General features: G+C 36.0%; 1 long non-coding RNA gene across 3 annotated transcripts in view; it reads right to left on the bottom strand.

The window, feature by feature from the left end:
* LOC129532966 (uncharacterized) overlaps positions 1–15276 on the bottom strand; it is a 48807-nt gene extending 33531 nt beyond the window's left edge. For 2 of the 3 annotated variants that reach the window (XR_010133209.1, XR_010133210.1), the window contains exons 1-2: positions 14916–15276; positions 12452–12622 (exon numbers count right to left, since the gene is read on the bottom strand). This is a non-coding gene — a long non-coding RNA (uncharacterized lncRNA). The remainder of the gene's footprint in view (positions 1–12451; positions 12623–14915) is intronic. The other variant, XR_008678949.2, reaches the window with a different exon arrangement.
* Between the last annotated feature and the right edge of the window lie 1611 nt (positions 15277–16887).

Genomic DNA, 16887 nt, shown 5'->3' with positions numbered 1-16887 from the left:
ATGAAATAAATCAGAGCTGTTGCAAACAAATTTTTAAAAAGACATTTTTTATGAAATTGGAAAAAAAATCTAAAATTTATATGGAACCTAAACAGAGCCCAAATAGACAAAGCAATCCCAAACAAAAAGAACAAAACTGTAGGCATCACACTACTTAAATTCAAACTATACTTACAAGGCTACAGTAACCAAATCAGCATGGTACTGGCATAAAAACAGATATATATACCAACGGGACAGATTAGAGAATCCAAAAATAAAACCACACACCCACCACCATCTTATTTCAACAGAGCTGACAATAAAAAGCAACAAAGAAAGGATTCCCTAATCGATAAATGATGCTGGGATAACTGGCTATGCAGAAGATTGAAACTGGACCCCTTCCTTTCACCATATACAATAATCAACTCAAGACAGATTAAAGACTTAAATATAAAACCTACAACTATAAAATCCCTGGAAGATAACCTAAGAAGTACCATTCTGGATTTTGGCTCTGTTAAAGATTTCATGAGAAAGTCTTCAAAAGCAATTGCAACAAAAAAAAAATTGATAAGTGGTACCTAATTAAACTAAACAGCCTCTGCACCACAAAGAAACTATCAACAGTAAACAGACAACGTAAAGGATAAGAGAAAATATTTGCCAAACATACTTCCAGCAAAGGTCTAATATCCAGCATCTATAAGGAACTTAAACAAATCAGCAAGCAAAAAACAAGTATCACCATTTAAAAGTAGGTGAAGGACATGAGCAGACACTTCTCAAAAGAAGACATACAAGTAGCCAAGAAACATGAAAAAATGGTCAACATCAATAATCATTAGATAAATGCAAATCAAAACCACAGTGAGATACCATCTCACAGCAGTCAGAATGTTTATTATTAAAAAGTCAAAAAATATCAGATGTTGGCAAGGTTGCAAAGAAAAGGGAACACATACAGTGCCCATGGGAATGTAAATTATTTCAGCTACTGTGGAAAGCAGTTTAAAGATTTTTCAAGGAACTTTAAACAGCACTACCATTTGACTCAGTAGTCTCATTACTAGGTATGTACTCAACGGAATATAAATGGTTCCACTATAAAGACACATGCACATGCATTTTCATTACAGCACTATTCACAATAGCAAAGACATAGAATCAACCTAGATGCCCATCAGTGATGAACTGGCTAAAGAAAACATGGTACATACACATTATGGAATACTAAGCAGCCATTAAAAAGAATGAAATCATGTCCTTTGCTACAACATGAATGAAGTTATAGGTCATTTTCCTAAGCAAATTAATGCAGGAACAGAAAACCAAAAACTGCATGTTCTCACAAGTGGGAGCTAAACACTGCATACAAATAGACACAAAGAGGGAAACAGCAGGCATCAGTGCCAAATCAAGGGTGGAGTGTGGGAGGAGGGTGAGTATCAAAAAACTACCTGTTGTGTACCATATTATTACCTCAGTGACAAAATAATTTGTACAACAAACCCCCTCAAAACACAATTTACCAACATAACAAATGCATATGTACCATCAACTGAACTGAAAATAAAAGTTGAAAGGAATAAAATTGAAAATAATGTCCATATTATGTTAAACAATCTACATATTCAATGGAATTTTCATCCAAATATCAATATCATTCGTCATAGAAAGAGAAAAACTATCCCTAAAATTCATATGGAACCACAAGAGATTCTGAATAGCCAAAACTTCCTTGAGAAAAAAGGAACAAAGCTGGAGGCATCACACTATCAGACTTCAAAATATACTACAAAGCTATAGTAAACAAAACAACATGGTACTGGCACAAAAACAGACAGGTAGACCAATGAAACAGAACAGGAAACCCGGAAGGACGTCAAGGCATTTAATTCAACTCATCTTTTACAAAGGTGCCAAGAAGATACACTGGGGAAAGAACAGTTTTTTCAATAAATAGTACTAGGAAAAGTGGATGTTGTTGTGCAGAATTAAACTACACATATCTCACCATATACAAAAAACAAATCAAAATAGATTAAAGGTGTAAATGATATGCATGAAACTATTAAACTTCTAGAATAAAACACTGTTAAATCACTTCAGGATATTGGTCTAGGCAAAGCGTTTTTGGGTAAAACCTCAAAAGCAGAGGCGACAAAATCAAATACAGACTAATGGGATAACATGAACCTAAATAGCTTCTTCACAGCGAAGGAAACAATCAACCTAGTGAAAGGCACCTAAAGAATGGGAAAAAATATATGCAAACTATCAATTTGATGAGGGAATAATAACCATCATATGTAAGCAACTTTCAAACAACTCAACAGCAAAAAAACAAGTAATTGAATTTTTTAAATGGGCCAATGATCTGAATAGACATTTCACAAAAAAAGATATACAAATGGCCAACAGGTATATGAAAAAAATGCCCAACATCACTAACTATTAGGGAAATGCAAATCAAAACCACAATGAGATATCATTTCACTCCAGTTAACATGACTATTATCAAAAAGCCCAAAGATTATCAAATGCTGGCAATAATGTGGAGAAACGATAACACTAGTAGATTGTTGGTAGGAAGCTAAATTAGTACAACCACTATAAAAAACAGTGTGAAGTTGCCTCAGAAAAATAAAAATAGATCTACCACATGATCTACCAATCCTATTGCTGGGTATATATCCAAATGAAATGAAATCAGTATATTGAAGAGACACCTGCACTCCCATGTTTATTGAAGCACTCATCGTAGTAACCAACTATGGAGGCCACATAAATGGCCATAAATGGATGAATGGATAAATAAATATGGCATATGTACACAGTGGAATATTATTCAGCCATGGAAATGAATAAAATTCTGTCATTTGCAGCAACATGGATGGAACTGCTGGGTGTTATGGTAAGTGAAATGCCAGGCATAGAAAGACAAATATTGGAGGCTCTCACTCATATATGGGAAGTAAAAAAGTTTATCTCAATGGCAGAGAGTAGAAGGATTATTACAAGAGCCTAAGAGAGGTAATTCAGAGAGGGATGATAAAGAGAGGTTGGCTAATGGGTACAAAAATAGATAGAATAAACAAATTCTAGTGTTCAGTAGCAAAATAGAGTGACAAAAGCTAACAAAAATTTACTGGGTATTACAAAAGAGTTGGAAGAGAAGATGTGGAATGTCTCCAACACAAAGAAATGATAAATGCTTGAGGTGATGGATATTCCAATGATCCTGATTGGTCATTACTCACTGTACGCATATATCAAAATATCATATGTACTCCATAAATACGTACAATTATTATGTATCAATAAAAATATGAATGAATAAAAATAGACAAATCTCTTGCACAACATTTGAAGTAATTTATGTAGATATTTCTCCCTTGAGAAGGCCAGGGGTGATTCCCACACTTTAAGTGTGGGTGGTGAAAAGTGATATCCTTCCAAAATTTATAGGATGGGCAGGGCAGGAGGAAAGTAACTTTATAGTGAAGAAAACTGAAAAACACTATCTCCAGCCAGCTGCTCAAGGCCATAATCAATAGTGATAAGACATGTTGATAATATGTACTGTTTGTATGATGTGATGAAAATGGTACTTAACCTCTGTGGTTTTCCTCTTAAAAATCCATAATCCTGCTGGGCGCGGTGACTCACTCCTGTAATCCCAGCACTTTGGGAGGCTGAGGAGGGCGGATCACAAGGTCAGGAGATTGAGACCATCCTGGCTAACACGGTGAAACCCCGTCTCTACTAAAAATACAAAAAAAAAAAAAAATTAGCCAGGCTTGGTGGCCGGCGCCTGTAGTCCCAGCTACTCTCGGGAGGCTGAGGCAGGAGACTGGCGTGAACCTGGGAGGTGGAGCTGGCAGTGAGCCAAGATTGCGCCACTGCACTCCAGCCTGGGCGACAGAGCGAGACTCCGTCTCAAAAAAATAAAATAAAATAAAATAAAAACCATAATCCAACCCTAATCATGAGAAAAACATCAGACAAATCCTAATTGAGGAACATACTATAAATTATCTGACTCATACTCTTTAAAACTGTGCAAGTCATTAAAAACAAGAAAAATCTGAAACACTCTCATGGCCAAGAGGGGCCTAAGGAAACATTAAAGCTAAATGTAATGGGGTATCACAGATGGGAATTTGGAACACACAGACATTAGGTAAATACTAAGAAAATCTGAAAAATATATCAACTTTGCTTAATAACAATATATCAATATTGGTTTATAAGTTGTAATAAATATGCCATACATTTGTAGGATGTTAATAGGGGAAGCTGGGCGTGGTATATATGACAACTCTCTGTACTATCTTCAAATTTTCTGTAATCTTTAACTGGTCTAAAATAAAACTTACTAAATTTAAAAAAGTTATTCTAGTAATAATACACTACATTGGTAATGATAATAACAAGCAATAGGACTTATCATGTGCCCAGCACATGTAAGTAATACCATAGTACGTATAATTACCACAACTAACCCATAAAGGATATCTTAATAATTCCATTTTATGGATAAGAAAACCGGGGCTCAGATAAGTTAAATACCTTGACCAAGGTTACAGCAATTAAATTGCAAAGCCAAAACTCAAGTACATTTGGTCTGTCTCTAGGAGCTAGGCTCTTAATTACCTTACTGTTCTATCTCTTGAACATATTAATTTCATATTTCAATGTTTGGTTGAGTTTGAAAACATTGATGTGAAATGTGTCAGGAAACCCAAGAAACTGGGTCCTCTGAGAGACATCTGATAGAACAATCAGTGCCATTCCAGCAAATATGGGTTTTGTCCTGTTTTTTAAAAATGTTCTATACTCCTTTCTTCCAACTCTGCTTACTTTTTTTTAACCACATTCCTCAATTCCTGATCCTTTCCTCCCCTTTTCATTTCTCTGCTTCACTTTTGTCTGCTTAAACTTCACATAATTGACATTTTCCTTATTTTAAATTTTTCTTACTTTTTAAATAAATACAGTATAAATATAGTTGATATATCTCAGTGGCATATTGTTAATCTCTTTGGTGCCACCAAAGAGTCATCATAGAATTAGGCAAAATAACTGTTGAATTTCTGCTTGATGAATTATACAATTCTGCATTCCCAAACTCCTTTTTGCTCAGTTTCCACATCTTCTGCATATCTACATTGCCAGCATTTTTTATTTTTAGTTGATACATAATGTTTGTACATATGTATAGGGTACATGTAATATTTTGTTACATGCATAGAATGTCTAATGATCAAGTCAGGATAGTTAGGATATACATCACTGTGAGCATTTATCATTCCTACGTGTTGAGAGCATTCCAAGTCCTCACTTCTAGCTATTTTGAAATGTATAGTACATTGTTAACAATAGTCGCTCTACTCTTGAACAAGCATACAGTTAGAGAGAAGAAATAAGTTATAATGTCCTATGGCAGTCTTTATTGATTAAACCATTTAGGCATTTTATCCTATCAAAAATTAAAATAATCTCTTTCTTTGCAAATGAGAATGTGGAGCGTGAAAAAATTCTAACATATCCTAAGGCCACAAAAAATGATGACAGAATATTCATTCAAATGATTTGGCCTATATTTTTAACGCTTTCATATTTATACAATTTAAGAAATAGACTTAGTTTCAAATAAAGTTAATAAGACAGACTGCTAGAATTTATGGTCATATTTGCAAAGTAACCCCATAAAGTTCTTTAGGTCAATTTTAGCAGAAAAAAACTTCTTCTACGTATTATATTACTAAATTGTCTCAGCACCATCCTGAGACAAATACATAACAATATATAATATATAATCCATTTATATTTCCAATGCATATATATTTCCAATATAACCTCTGTGTCACTTATCATTGTTATACCTTTTCTTTATAGGTTATATAATATAACATTTGTGCTGTTTCACAATAATTTTCCAGAGCTATATGGCCACCAGATTGGCCATAGGATAGTCAACTTAGTATTTTAAACTCTATGTTTAGCCAATTTTTGTACAATAGTTTGGATGGGCTGTTGTCAAGTTCATGTAGCTCTTAAGGTAATCAAATAAGCTCTAACTTTAAATTTTTTTCACATTAAAATATTATTTGTTATTATTTTTTTGAGATAGAGTCTCACTCTTGCCCAGGCTAGAGTGCAATGGTGCCATCTCGGCTCACTGCAACCTTCACCTCCTGGATTCAAACAATTCTCCTGCCTCAGCTTCCCAAGTAGCTGGGATTACAGGTGCCCACCACCATGCCTGGCTAATTTTTTTTTGTATTTTTAGCAGAGATGGGGTTTTACCGTGTTGGCAAGGCTGGTCTCGAACTCCTGACCTCAGGTGATCTGTCCACCTTGGCCTCCCAAAGGCTGGGATTACAGGCTAAAATATTATTTTAAAAAGTAAATAATTACATGATATTTGAAATATATATTATATATTATATATACTCAACTTTGAAAAAGGCTATAGATCATCAATGAACTAAGCTGAACGGAACTATCATCAGCCCTTTTCCTCTCTCTCTCTTTCTCTTTTCCTTTTCCTCCCTCTCTAATCTAGATGTGCAAATGCCAGCAAATAGGACAGAGCTCGTTATGAAGGGCATGCTGTCTATGTAATCAGTCCAATTAGATCTTTCCCACCAACAAATTTCTTCAAATAACAACATCCTCTATGAAAATCAATGCAAGAATCAACAAATAATCATTGAATACCTAGTAGAAATGGCTATATATACATGAGGTTATTTTCCTTCTGATGATCTGAAAGGAAAGAATAATTACTGAGAACTCAGGCCTACATTTATGGGCTGTAACTTCAGCAGAGACGCAAACCGATAGCTTCTCAGCAGGGAATTTCATGAGCTGTGCTCATGTTTCAGAGATGAGTGCATATCTTTATCACTGTTTAATAGAGTTTAATAGTGTTTAAGCCTGTTACAGCATGTAGTCTGGTGAAATGAAGCAGTTAAAAGTATATTGAATAGAAAAATAGTTCCCTTGGATATGTCTGTCCCAGATATATTGTCTATGGAATTCATCTCGTCATACCTTTAGTTAGAATTGTACATACCAAAATCGACAATCCGAAGGAGGCCTGTGCAATTTTTTTTGGCTTAGTATAGAAAACAAATAATATCTTCTCCTTATGCTATCAGCCTTTAAGTGAGCCCTAATGGGATGCTAGGCAATTCATCAGAGCCATTGAGCTTTTCCTGGTGCAGTTTAAGAGGTGACAAAGGTAACAAATATCTGCAACCAACAGAATTTGAAGCAAATATATTGCAGTTCAGAGTAGATGCTCACCAGAAGGAGACTGGACATGATGATGATGATGATAATAACAATAATTATTATTTACTGAGCACTTATATGCCCAGTACCATTTTTTAAATAATAGTCTCATATAATACTTGCACTATCATTCTGAGGTAGGTGTTATTTTATTTTCATCTCCATTTTTGAATGAGGGACCTAAATTTAAGAAGATTAAATAATAAAGGCAAACATTTGCTGTGTATGTATTGTGTGACAGATATAATGCTAAGTACTTTACATGTATACATATCTCATCTAAACCTAATAACAGCTCCATAAAGTAACTTCCACTTTAATCCCCATTTATCAATGAAGAAATATACACATGCAAAGGGAACTTGCCCAAGATTACACACCTAGTATTAGAGTAAGACTCAAATCCATTTGTGTCTTGCTGTTGAAACTTAGCCATTAATGACTTCATAATGCCTTTCTTTGATTTGTTTTTTATATGCCAAATTGACTTTGATGTCAAATAGAACTGGCTTTGAATCTTGGTTCTCAAACCAAGCAGCTGTCATTTTAATGTCCCTGAGACCCATTTTCTTCTATAAAATTAAATAGCAATAATAGCTACCTTATAGGATTGTTTAAGGGTTAAATATAACACTGATATGCATAACATTTAGCTCAGGGCTTGGTACATACTAAATACTCCATAAAGAATAGTTACTATTATTATTTTTAAGATTTAGAACAAAAATAATTATTTACCTTAATAAATTGCTTAAGGTAAATATTAAAGCATGCTCAATACCAGTGCAGAAAATGACAATAATCATATCATAAAAGGAAATACAATTTTAGAAAGATAGTAAATTGTCTTACATCTGTATAGTGCTATGGAGTATGTACATTGGTGTTGTACAACCTTTTTCCACTTAATCCTAATTATTTTCCTTGGATTGAGTAAGGCAGTCTGCTCTTCCTCTACCACATGGGTGAAACAGAGGTTCTGAGTGATCATCCAAAGCAAAAAACTGACTAGCGGTTGAGCTGGGACTCTTCCAATCAACTCTCTCAATAAAAATCCACAATTCTCTCTATATTAAGTAAAGTGTACAAGAATACACACCACCCTACTAGTTTTATGTATAGTTGAATTTCTAAGTACAAAATCATTTTACATACTTATGTATTAGTTTCACAATATAAAAACTTAATGTGTATACAAACACCAGGTCCCATCAAGAAACAGACTGTATAGCACTAATAGAATTTTACAAACACTCATTCTAAAAGTCATACTCACTGCTACTTAAGAGAATAAATCTGACACTATCATACAGGAAGGAGAAAAATATACATATTTAAAATAGGAGAGGTCTTTGAAAAGTGCTATGGTTGGAGGAAGTTGATTTTCTTCCATTCATCTAAGTCAAAGCAATTGAAAATAACTCGCATCTAAAGAGAAAAAAATGATGCCTATTAAAAAGCATAAGTGTATTCACTTTTAGGAAACAAGAGCTATCTTCCTTGAACAGACATCTTCATGTGGGATAATAAATCAAAATCAATTAGGTAGATATTTATATTTTAAAATATGATGCTTAGTTTTAGTTTCTGTATGTGAAAATGTTAAGTATTATTCCAGGACACTATTTTAAAAGTTTCAGATTTTTTAAAAATCAAAAATTAAAAAGAGACATGCTGAACTGTGTAAGTTACTTGTTGATTCTAGATATCAGATCTTTATTTGATGCATAGTTTGTGAGGTTGTCACAAACCTGTAAGTTGCCAGTTTACTCCATTGATAGTTTCTTTTGCTGTGCAAAATCTCTTTAGTTTAATCAGGTCGCACTTGTCAATTTTAGTTTTTGTTGCAATTGCTGCTGAGGATTTAGTCATAAATCCTCTGTCCAGAATGGTATTTTCTAGGTTTTCCTCTAGAACTTTTATAGTTTGAGGTCTTACATATAAATATTTAATCCACCTTGAGTCAATTTTTGTGTATGGTGAAAGGTAAAAATCCAATTTCATTCTTCTGTGTCTGGCTAGCCAGTAATCCCAGTACCATTTATTGAATAGGAGTCCTTCCCCATTGCTTTTTATAATTCAAGAAACAAAAAACAAGTGACCACCTTAAAAAGTGAACCAAAGACATGAGCAGACACATCTCAAAAGAAGACATATAAGCAGCCAACGAACAGGAAAAAATGCTCAACATCACTAATCATTAGAGAAGGGCAAATCGAAACCACAATCAGACACCATCTCACGCCAGTCAGAATAGCTATTATTAAAAAGTCAAAAAATAACAGATGCTGGAGAGGTTGCATAGAAAAGGGAATGCTTATACATTGTTGGTGGGAGTCTAAATTAGTTCAACCATGGTGAAAAGAAGTTTGGAGATTTCTCAAGGGTCTTAGAATTACCATGTGACACAGGAATCCCATTACTGGGTATATACCTAAAGGAAAATTAACAGTTCTACCAAAAAGATACGTGAACTTACATATTCATTGCAGCACTATCTGCAATAGCAAAGACATAAAATCAACATACATGAATTGGATAAAGAAAACGTGGTACATATACACTGTAGAATACTGTACAGCTATCAAAAAGAATAAAATCATGTCCTTTGCAACTACAAGGATGCAGATGGAGGCCATTATTCTAAGAAAATTAACTCAGGACCAAGAACAAATTACCACATGTTCTCACTTATAAGTGGGAGTCAAACAACGGGGTACACATGGACATAAAGAAAGGAGTATACACTGGGGACTACTAAAGGGGGTGCCAAAAAAGTGAGGGAAGGACTGAGAAACTGCCTCTTGGCTACTATGCTCACTACCCAGGTAATGAGATCATTTGTACCCCGAACGTCAGCATCACGCAATATACTCATGTAACGAACCTGCATGTGTACTCCCTGAATCTAAAATAAATGTTGACCTTATATTTAAAAACGATATGCTGTTTATCAAACAAAACAAATGAACAAACATCTTCTCCCACCAAGCTCTGTTAACTAGGAAATATTAACACTTAGCAACTTCTGAATCTCAACACTGAGGAAAGTTGGAAAATGGCCATAACACACAAAAACCCAAGTACATTGGTAGTAACTAAAAAGATAAAAAACAAGTAATGCAAAAACACCTACTAAGTGTGTCATATTCTGCTTTTACTTTTTATTAAATCAGGCTCATAGAACATATTGAAAAATCCCACATGACACTTTCTTTTCATTGCCACCTAATCTTTTCCAAACATACACGCCTTTCTGGTACTCACTCTGAGATTAATCAGCCTCTCACTCAGTACCAAAAATGGAGGTCTTTAATAAGAAATTCCTCTACTCTCACTACTGTGTTTCTCTCTCCACTCAAACCTTTTTCCTTCCTTTTTATTTCAGAATAATTTTATTGATCCCATTCACTCAAACCTCCTCTGGGCTTTTAAAAAACTTTTCTTAGTGTTTTTACATATAATTTTTTATTTTTTCTTGAGTTTTGTGCATCCTAATGTTATGCTTAAATTTACTTCATGAAAAAAACATGTTTTTACTCCTTCTTAATGCCTTTTCAAGGAACCCTGTGAGCTTGGACACTGTAGCATGATGAAACGATCAAAAGATAATTCTCTAGATATTCTGGACTATGTGATAGTTACTGATCACTTGATATGTGTTGGACATAGGGCTACATACTTTCAAGTACTTATTAAATTATCAGAAAACTTCATGTATTTCTAATGTTTAAGTCTTAGATTGGATTTCAAAATTGAATACATTTTTAATTTGCATTTCTTACAAATGTATACTTGGAAATATTATACATGCTAGTCTAAATACAAGGCTAAATAGGATTAGTATGTCAAAATTTTATTCCATATCATTTTGATTTTTTCTACCTTAATTGGGCTTAGATAAAAAGTTTGAAATGTCCTTGCAGAAAAACGTATAACAATAAAATTATTAATCATTATTAACAATAACAATAATAGGTATCCCTGGAGTCCTGAATAAGAAAGGAAATCTAGAATATAGCTAATGGATTAATAGAAGACAGATTGATCCAGAAACAAAAAGCCTCCATGAGGTTTAAAATGTGTCTGTATTTAAAGAGAAAAATTGAGAGCTGGAAAAATGTCTGATCAGGTAATAGAATGTTGTAGTGTAAGACTTTATTCATTGTTCATTTTTGGATTATGACAAAGTTCTAGGTGTGGCCTTGAATATATGAAGGCATATGTGGCATGAAACTAAAGCCGTTGGAGTTGAAGAGGAGAAACAATTATAAAACATGGGGATTCAGGATGGGTGCAGTGGCTCACACCTGTAATCCCAGCGCTTTGGGAGGCTGAGGCAGGTGGATCACCTGAGGTCCGGAGTTCGAGACCAGACTGGCTAATATGGTGAAACTCCATTTCTACTAAAAGTACAAAAAATTATCTGGGCGTGGTAGCATGTGCCTGTATTCCCAGCTACTCGGGAGGCTGAGGCAGAAGAATTGCTTGAACCCGGGAGGCCAAGGTTGCAGTGAGCTGAGATCATGCCGTTGCACTCCAGCCTGGGCGACAAGAGCAATACTCCATCTCAAAACAAAACAAAACAAAACAAAGCATGTGGATTCAATTATTATGAATTCCCAAAGACACTATTATAGCCTAGGATTATGATGGCTCCAAGGACAGCCATGAAGTCAGTGACAAAATCTTTTGGTGAATAACTGAGAGTGATTATAACAATTCAGATTATCTGAATTCAACAGTGTTTTTATCTAAGAATAAAGGATTAATAATTTGGAATGGCAATTATAACAAGGAAAAATATCCTTATTCCTGTTCTTGAAGGTTTCATTCTTACCATCAATGTGTAGTGGCTAGAAGATCAACATAATTTTTCAGGGACCACAAGGGAGTCCATGTATTCTGTGGAGACCAGGATTTATTTAAGAAAAGAAAATAATGGGCAGAAAGAGTATTCATTGTAGTTAATTGCGGTAGAGCTAATTAATAGATCAAAGAATCCAGATTTGGCAGAGAGGGCAGAAATAAGAGTCTGAGTTAAAGGAACATTGGATACCATTTCAAAGAGAATATATTATTAAACTAGCTTAGCATCTTAAGGTAGTGAGTTGACAGAAACAAGAGGTGTGTTGGAATTATCTGCTATCAAGATACTTACAGGGACTTTCGGCAAAGGTCCATTCAAATTGGTAATAACACAGCCAGAAGTTTTGGTGCTGTTTGATGGTAAACAACGTTTTTTGCTTGTTGGCCAGTCACATTTATCATTTTGCTTATATTTTCACATACAAGTTTTGCTGGAAAAATTGTGAATTTCCTATTTACTTGTCTTCCAAGGAGAAAGATATTTATTCCAAAAAGGAAAAGGGAGCAGAGAACAATGATTAAGTCCCTTAAATAATTTTTTTACCTATAAGATATTCTTTATAAAGCAACTCTGAATTATTTTTAAAGTGGAAGTGTATTTTCTTTATTATTTTGATACTTCCATATCTATTTTCCCATATTATTTTCTACTATTTCTGTAAATCATCCAGAAGCAGCTTATATTTGTTACTCTAAGCTACATGTTTCTTATTATTGAATATTATCCTTAATCTTTTTCTGATAAAGCTAAATTGAACTGATAGGACCAGAAAAAACACACCTCTTACGGTAAATATTAATTATTCACAGACAGCATTCCAGTATCAGGCACCAAATAAATAAAGAAAAAATATCCCTAATTCTGCACAAGTCAATTTTGGGGAAAACAACATTCACAGTATTAGTCATGTTAATAGTCAGAACTATGAGCAGTTTTAAAGGACAGATGTTATTCTTCTTTCTCCAATGCTGTTTAATGATTTCTCATAGGCATCCTTATAAGGCCATAGAGGTTAGAGTGGGGCAGACATGGGCTCTTCAGTCAAGCAGTCTTGAGTCGGCTTAACTCATTGATTGACATTTATTGGTGGTATTGGACTGTTTAATTTCAGAGCCTCCACTGTTAATACTACACTATATTGCCTCTCATAGGATCAACTCACTTGGCGGTGATGAGAAATAAATGAAATATTTATCTTTTCTATGCTTTTCATTTATTTTATAGTATAGGACAATGAAGCAATTTTTTCAGGGTCCTGAAGCTATCAGGTGGTAGAACTGAGATTAAAAACAAATAAGCAAAAACAAAAACAAAGAAAAAACACTGTCTTAACTTCATATCTAGTGCAATGTCTAATATAACATTTTTTCTCATCCTTGAGAACATGTTTTAAAGTATAATTGCTTTACTTAAGAAAAAAATCAATGAGGTCTGTAATCATTCTGTTTTGAGTCCTGGAATTTTTTTTTTCATAGTCGAAGAAACTAGTGATCTTGAGAATGCTATTGTGCTTATACTGCAATCTGATAGTAATTATATGTATACTGCAGATTCATATAATTTTTCTCTATTTTTTGTTTCACATAGTTTTAAATAATATACAGAAATCACAGAGGTACATTATTGCCAAGATATAAAGATCATCTGTTGAAATGATTAATTATTAATGTATTCACATGCTAGCTGATTAAAAATATTTAGTGTAAGTGTATGTATTAGTCAGGGTTCTCTAGAGGGACAGAACTAATGGAATATATATATATATGTATGTATGAATTTGTTAAGTATTAACTTACAAGATCACAAGGTCCCACAATAGCCCGTCTGCAGGCCGAGGAGCAAGGAGAGACAGTCCGAGTTCCAAAACTAAAGAATCTGGAGTCCAATGTTTGAGGGCAGGAAGCATCCAGCACAGGAGAAAGATGTAGGTTGGGAGGCTAAGCCAGTCTCTTTTTACATTTTTCTGCCGGCTTATATTCTAGACGTGTTGGCAGCTGATTAGACTGTGCCCACCCAGATTAAGGGTGGGTCTGCCTTTCCCATCCCACTGACTCAAATGTTTATCTCCTTTGGCAACACCCTCACAGACTCAACAAAGATTCAGTACTTTGTATCCTTCAATCCAATCAAGTTGACGCTCAGTATTAACCATCACAAGTCCACCCCTTGTCAACTTGAACCCACACACATCTCCTGATATCAGACATAATCTTCAAATAAAGACAATTAATAAGGTTGTAATTATGCCTAACGTAATACAACTATCCTTCATACAATCAGAAACGCACCACTCCCCAACCCAAATACTATTACATAAAGTTAACAATACATAAATGCTAATATGAAGTCAATAAATCTTATGTCACATGATAAAGGAGAAAGGAAATAAAATGAAGATATTTTTTAGTAAAAGTGTATACATGCACAGACATGTTTTTAACAAAATAAGGAGGAAATACTCATGACAATTACAGTCCTCATTGCTGCAGCTGGTCATGTGGTCATAGCTGGTATTGATGACTACCTTCTTCTACTACCCATTCTGTATTCCCTTTGCCTTTAACAGGCACCTCAGCAGGTCGTGTTTTTTTTCCTGGTGGAGTGACCCAAACCTTCATTCCTGAAAGGTCTGGGTCATTTGTGGTCCTGCCTGGATTGGACTATTGTAGTTTCTGATTGACCTTAATCACAGGCCATCGTAATACTAACAGACACCCTAATGGATCTCCTGTATTCCGTGCATACTCTTCCTTACCTCAGTTGTGGAGTAGTAGACTGATTTCATGTTGATAATCTGGGTCAATCGCCCCAGCCAAGTAACTCTTTTCTTAGCCTGTTGACTTCAAGGTAAGAGAAGCCCAAAGTGTCCAGGTGGCAATCTTAACTTCTAGTTGAATGGAATCGTTGTTGTGTCTCCTGGCGGCAGTGCTTCTCCCTCTGGAACTAAGACCTCTAGGCCAGCAAAATATAATGTCATGGGAACAGGAAGCAAAAATTTTGCCAGTGGATCTCTAGGGGTGTTGGTGAGTGGTGCCACTTCCATTTCCACCCCTTGATTCCTGGACTCGTGAATCTTGGCTATGGGAGAAACAGTACCGTATATCGGCCTCTGATTCAGAGCATGCACAGCCTTCTGGAGCACTTTGCCCCAGCCTGCAAAGTATTGTCACCTAGTTACCATTGTAATTGTGACTTCAAAAGGGCATTCCAGCATTCTGTCAATCCAGCTGCTTCAGGGTGTTAAGGAACATGATAAGACCAGTAAATTCCATGAACATGAGCCCATTGCCGCACTTCTTTACCCATAAGTGAGTGCCTTGGTCAAAGGCAATGCTGTGTGAAATACTATGACAGTGGATAAGGCATTCTGTGAGTCCATGGATGGTAGTCTTGGCAGAAGAATTGCGTGCAAGATAGGCAAACACATATCCAGAATAAGTGTCTGTTCCAGTGAGGACAAACCTCTGCCCTTTCCATGATGGAAAATGTCCAATATAATTAACCTGCCACTAAGTAGCTTGCTGATCACCTCAAGGAATGGTGCCATATCAAGGGTTCGGTGTTGGTCTCTACTGCTGGGAAATTGGGCAATCAGCAGTAGTCACCGCCAGGTCAGCCTTGGTAAGTCCATGTTGCTGAGCCCATGCATAACCTCCATCCCTGCCACCATGGCCACTTTGTTCATAGGCCCATTGGGCTGTGACAGGGTGGCTGGAGAAAGAGGCTGAGTGGTGTCCACAAAACTGATCATCCTTTTCACTTGATTATTAAAATCCTTCTCTGCTGAGGTGACCCCTTGGTGACCACTCACATGGGATACAAATAAATTCACAATTTTTGACCACTCAGAGAGGTCCATTCACATACCTCTTCCCCAAATTTCTTTATCACCAATTCTCCAATCATGCTTCCTCCAAGTTCCTGACCATCCAGCCAAACCATTGGCTGAAGCCCATGAATCAGTACATAATCGCATATCTGGCCATTTCTCCTTCCTTGCACAGTGCACAACAAGGTGCACTGCTCGAAGTTCTGCCCACTGGGAAGATTTCCCTTCATAGCTGCCCTTCAGGGATGTCCTAGAAAAAGATTGTAGTGCTGCAGCTGTCCACTTTTGGGTAATGCCTGAATATTGTGAAGAACCTGTGAACCAGGCCCTAGTCTACTTTTCCTCTGTCAACTGATCACAGGGAACACCCCATGTAGCCATCGGTGCAGGCTAGGGAAGAAAAGGCAGAGTGGCAGGAGTGGAGACCATGGGCATTTGAGCCACTTCCTCTTGTAACTTACTTGTGCCTTCAGGACCTGCTCGAGCCTGATCACGCATATACCACTTTCATTTGATGATGGACTGCTGCTGTGCACAACCTACTTTATGGCTAGATGGGCCAGAAAGCACCCAGTTCATGATAGGCAGTTCAGGTTACATGGTGCCTTGATGACCCATAGTCAAATGTTCAATTTCCACCAAAGCCCAGTAATGGGCTAAGAGTTGTCTCTCAAAAGGAGAGTAGTTATCTGCAGAAGATGGCAGGGCCTTGCTCCAAAATCCTACAGGCCTCTGCTGTGATTCACCTATGAGGGCCTGTCAAAGGCTCCAAACAACATCCCTACCTGCAACTGAAACCTCAAACACCATAAACACCATTGGATCTTCTGGGTCTTATGGCCCAAGTGGCAGAGCAGCTTGCACAGCAGCCTGGACCTGTTGCAGAGCCTTCTCCTGT

The sequence above is a fragment of the Gorilla gorilla genome, chromosome 3 (genome assembly GCF_029281585.2).
Source record: "Gorilla gorilla gorilla isolate KB3781 chromosome 3, NHGRI_mGorGor1-v2.1_pri, whole genome shotgun sequence".
Taxonomy (NCBI): Eukaryota; Metazoa; Chordata; class Mammalia; order Primates; family Hominidae; genus Gorilla; species Gorilla gorilla.
Note: the sequence above shows the minus strand (reverse complement) of the source record. Positions and strands in the feature narration are given on the sequence as shown.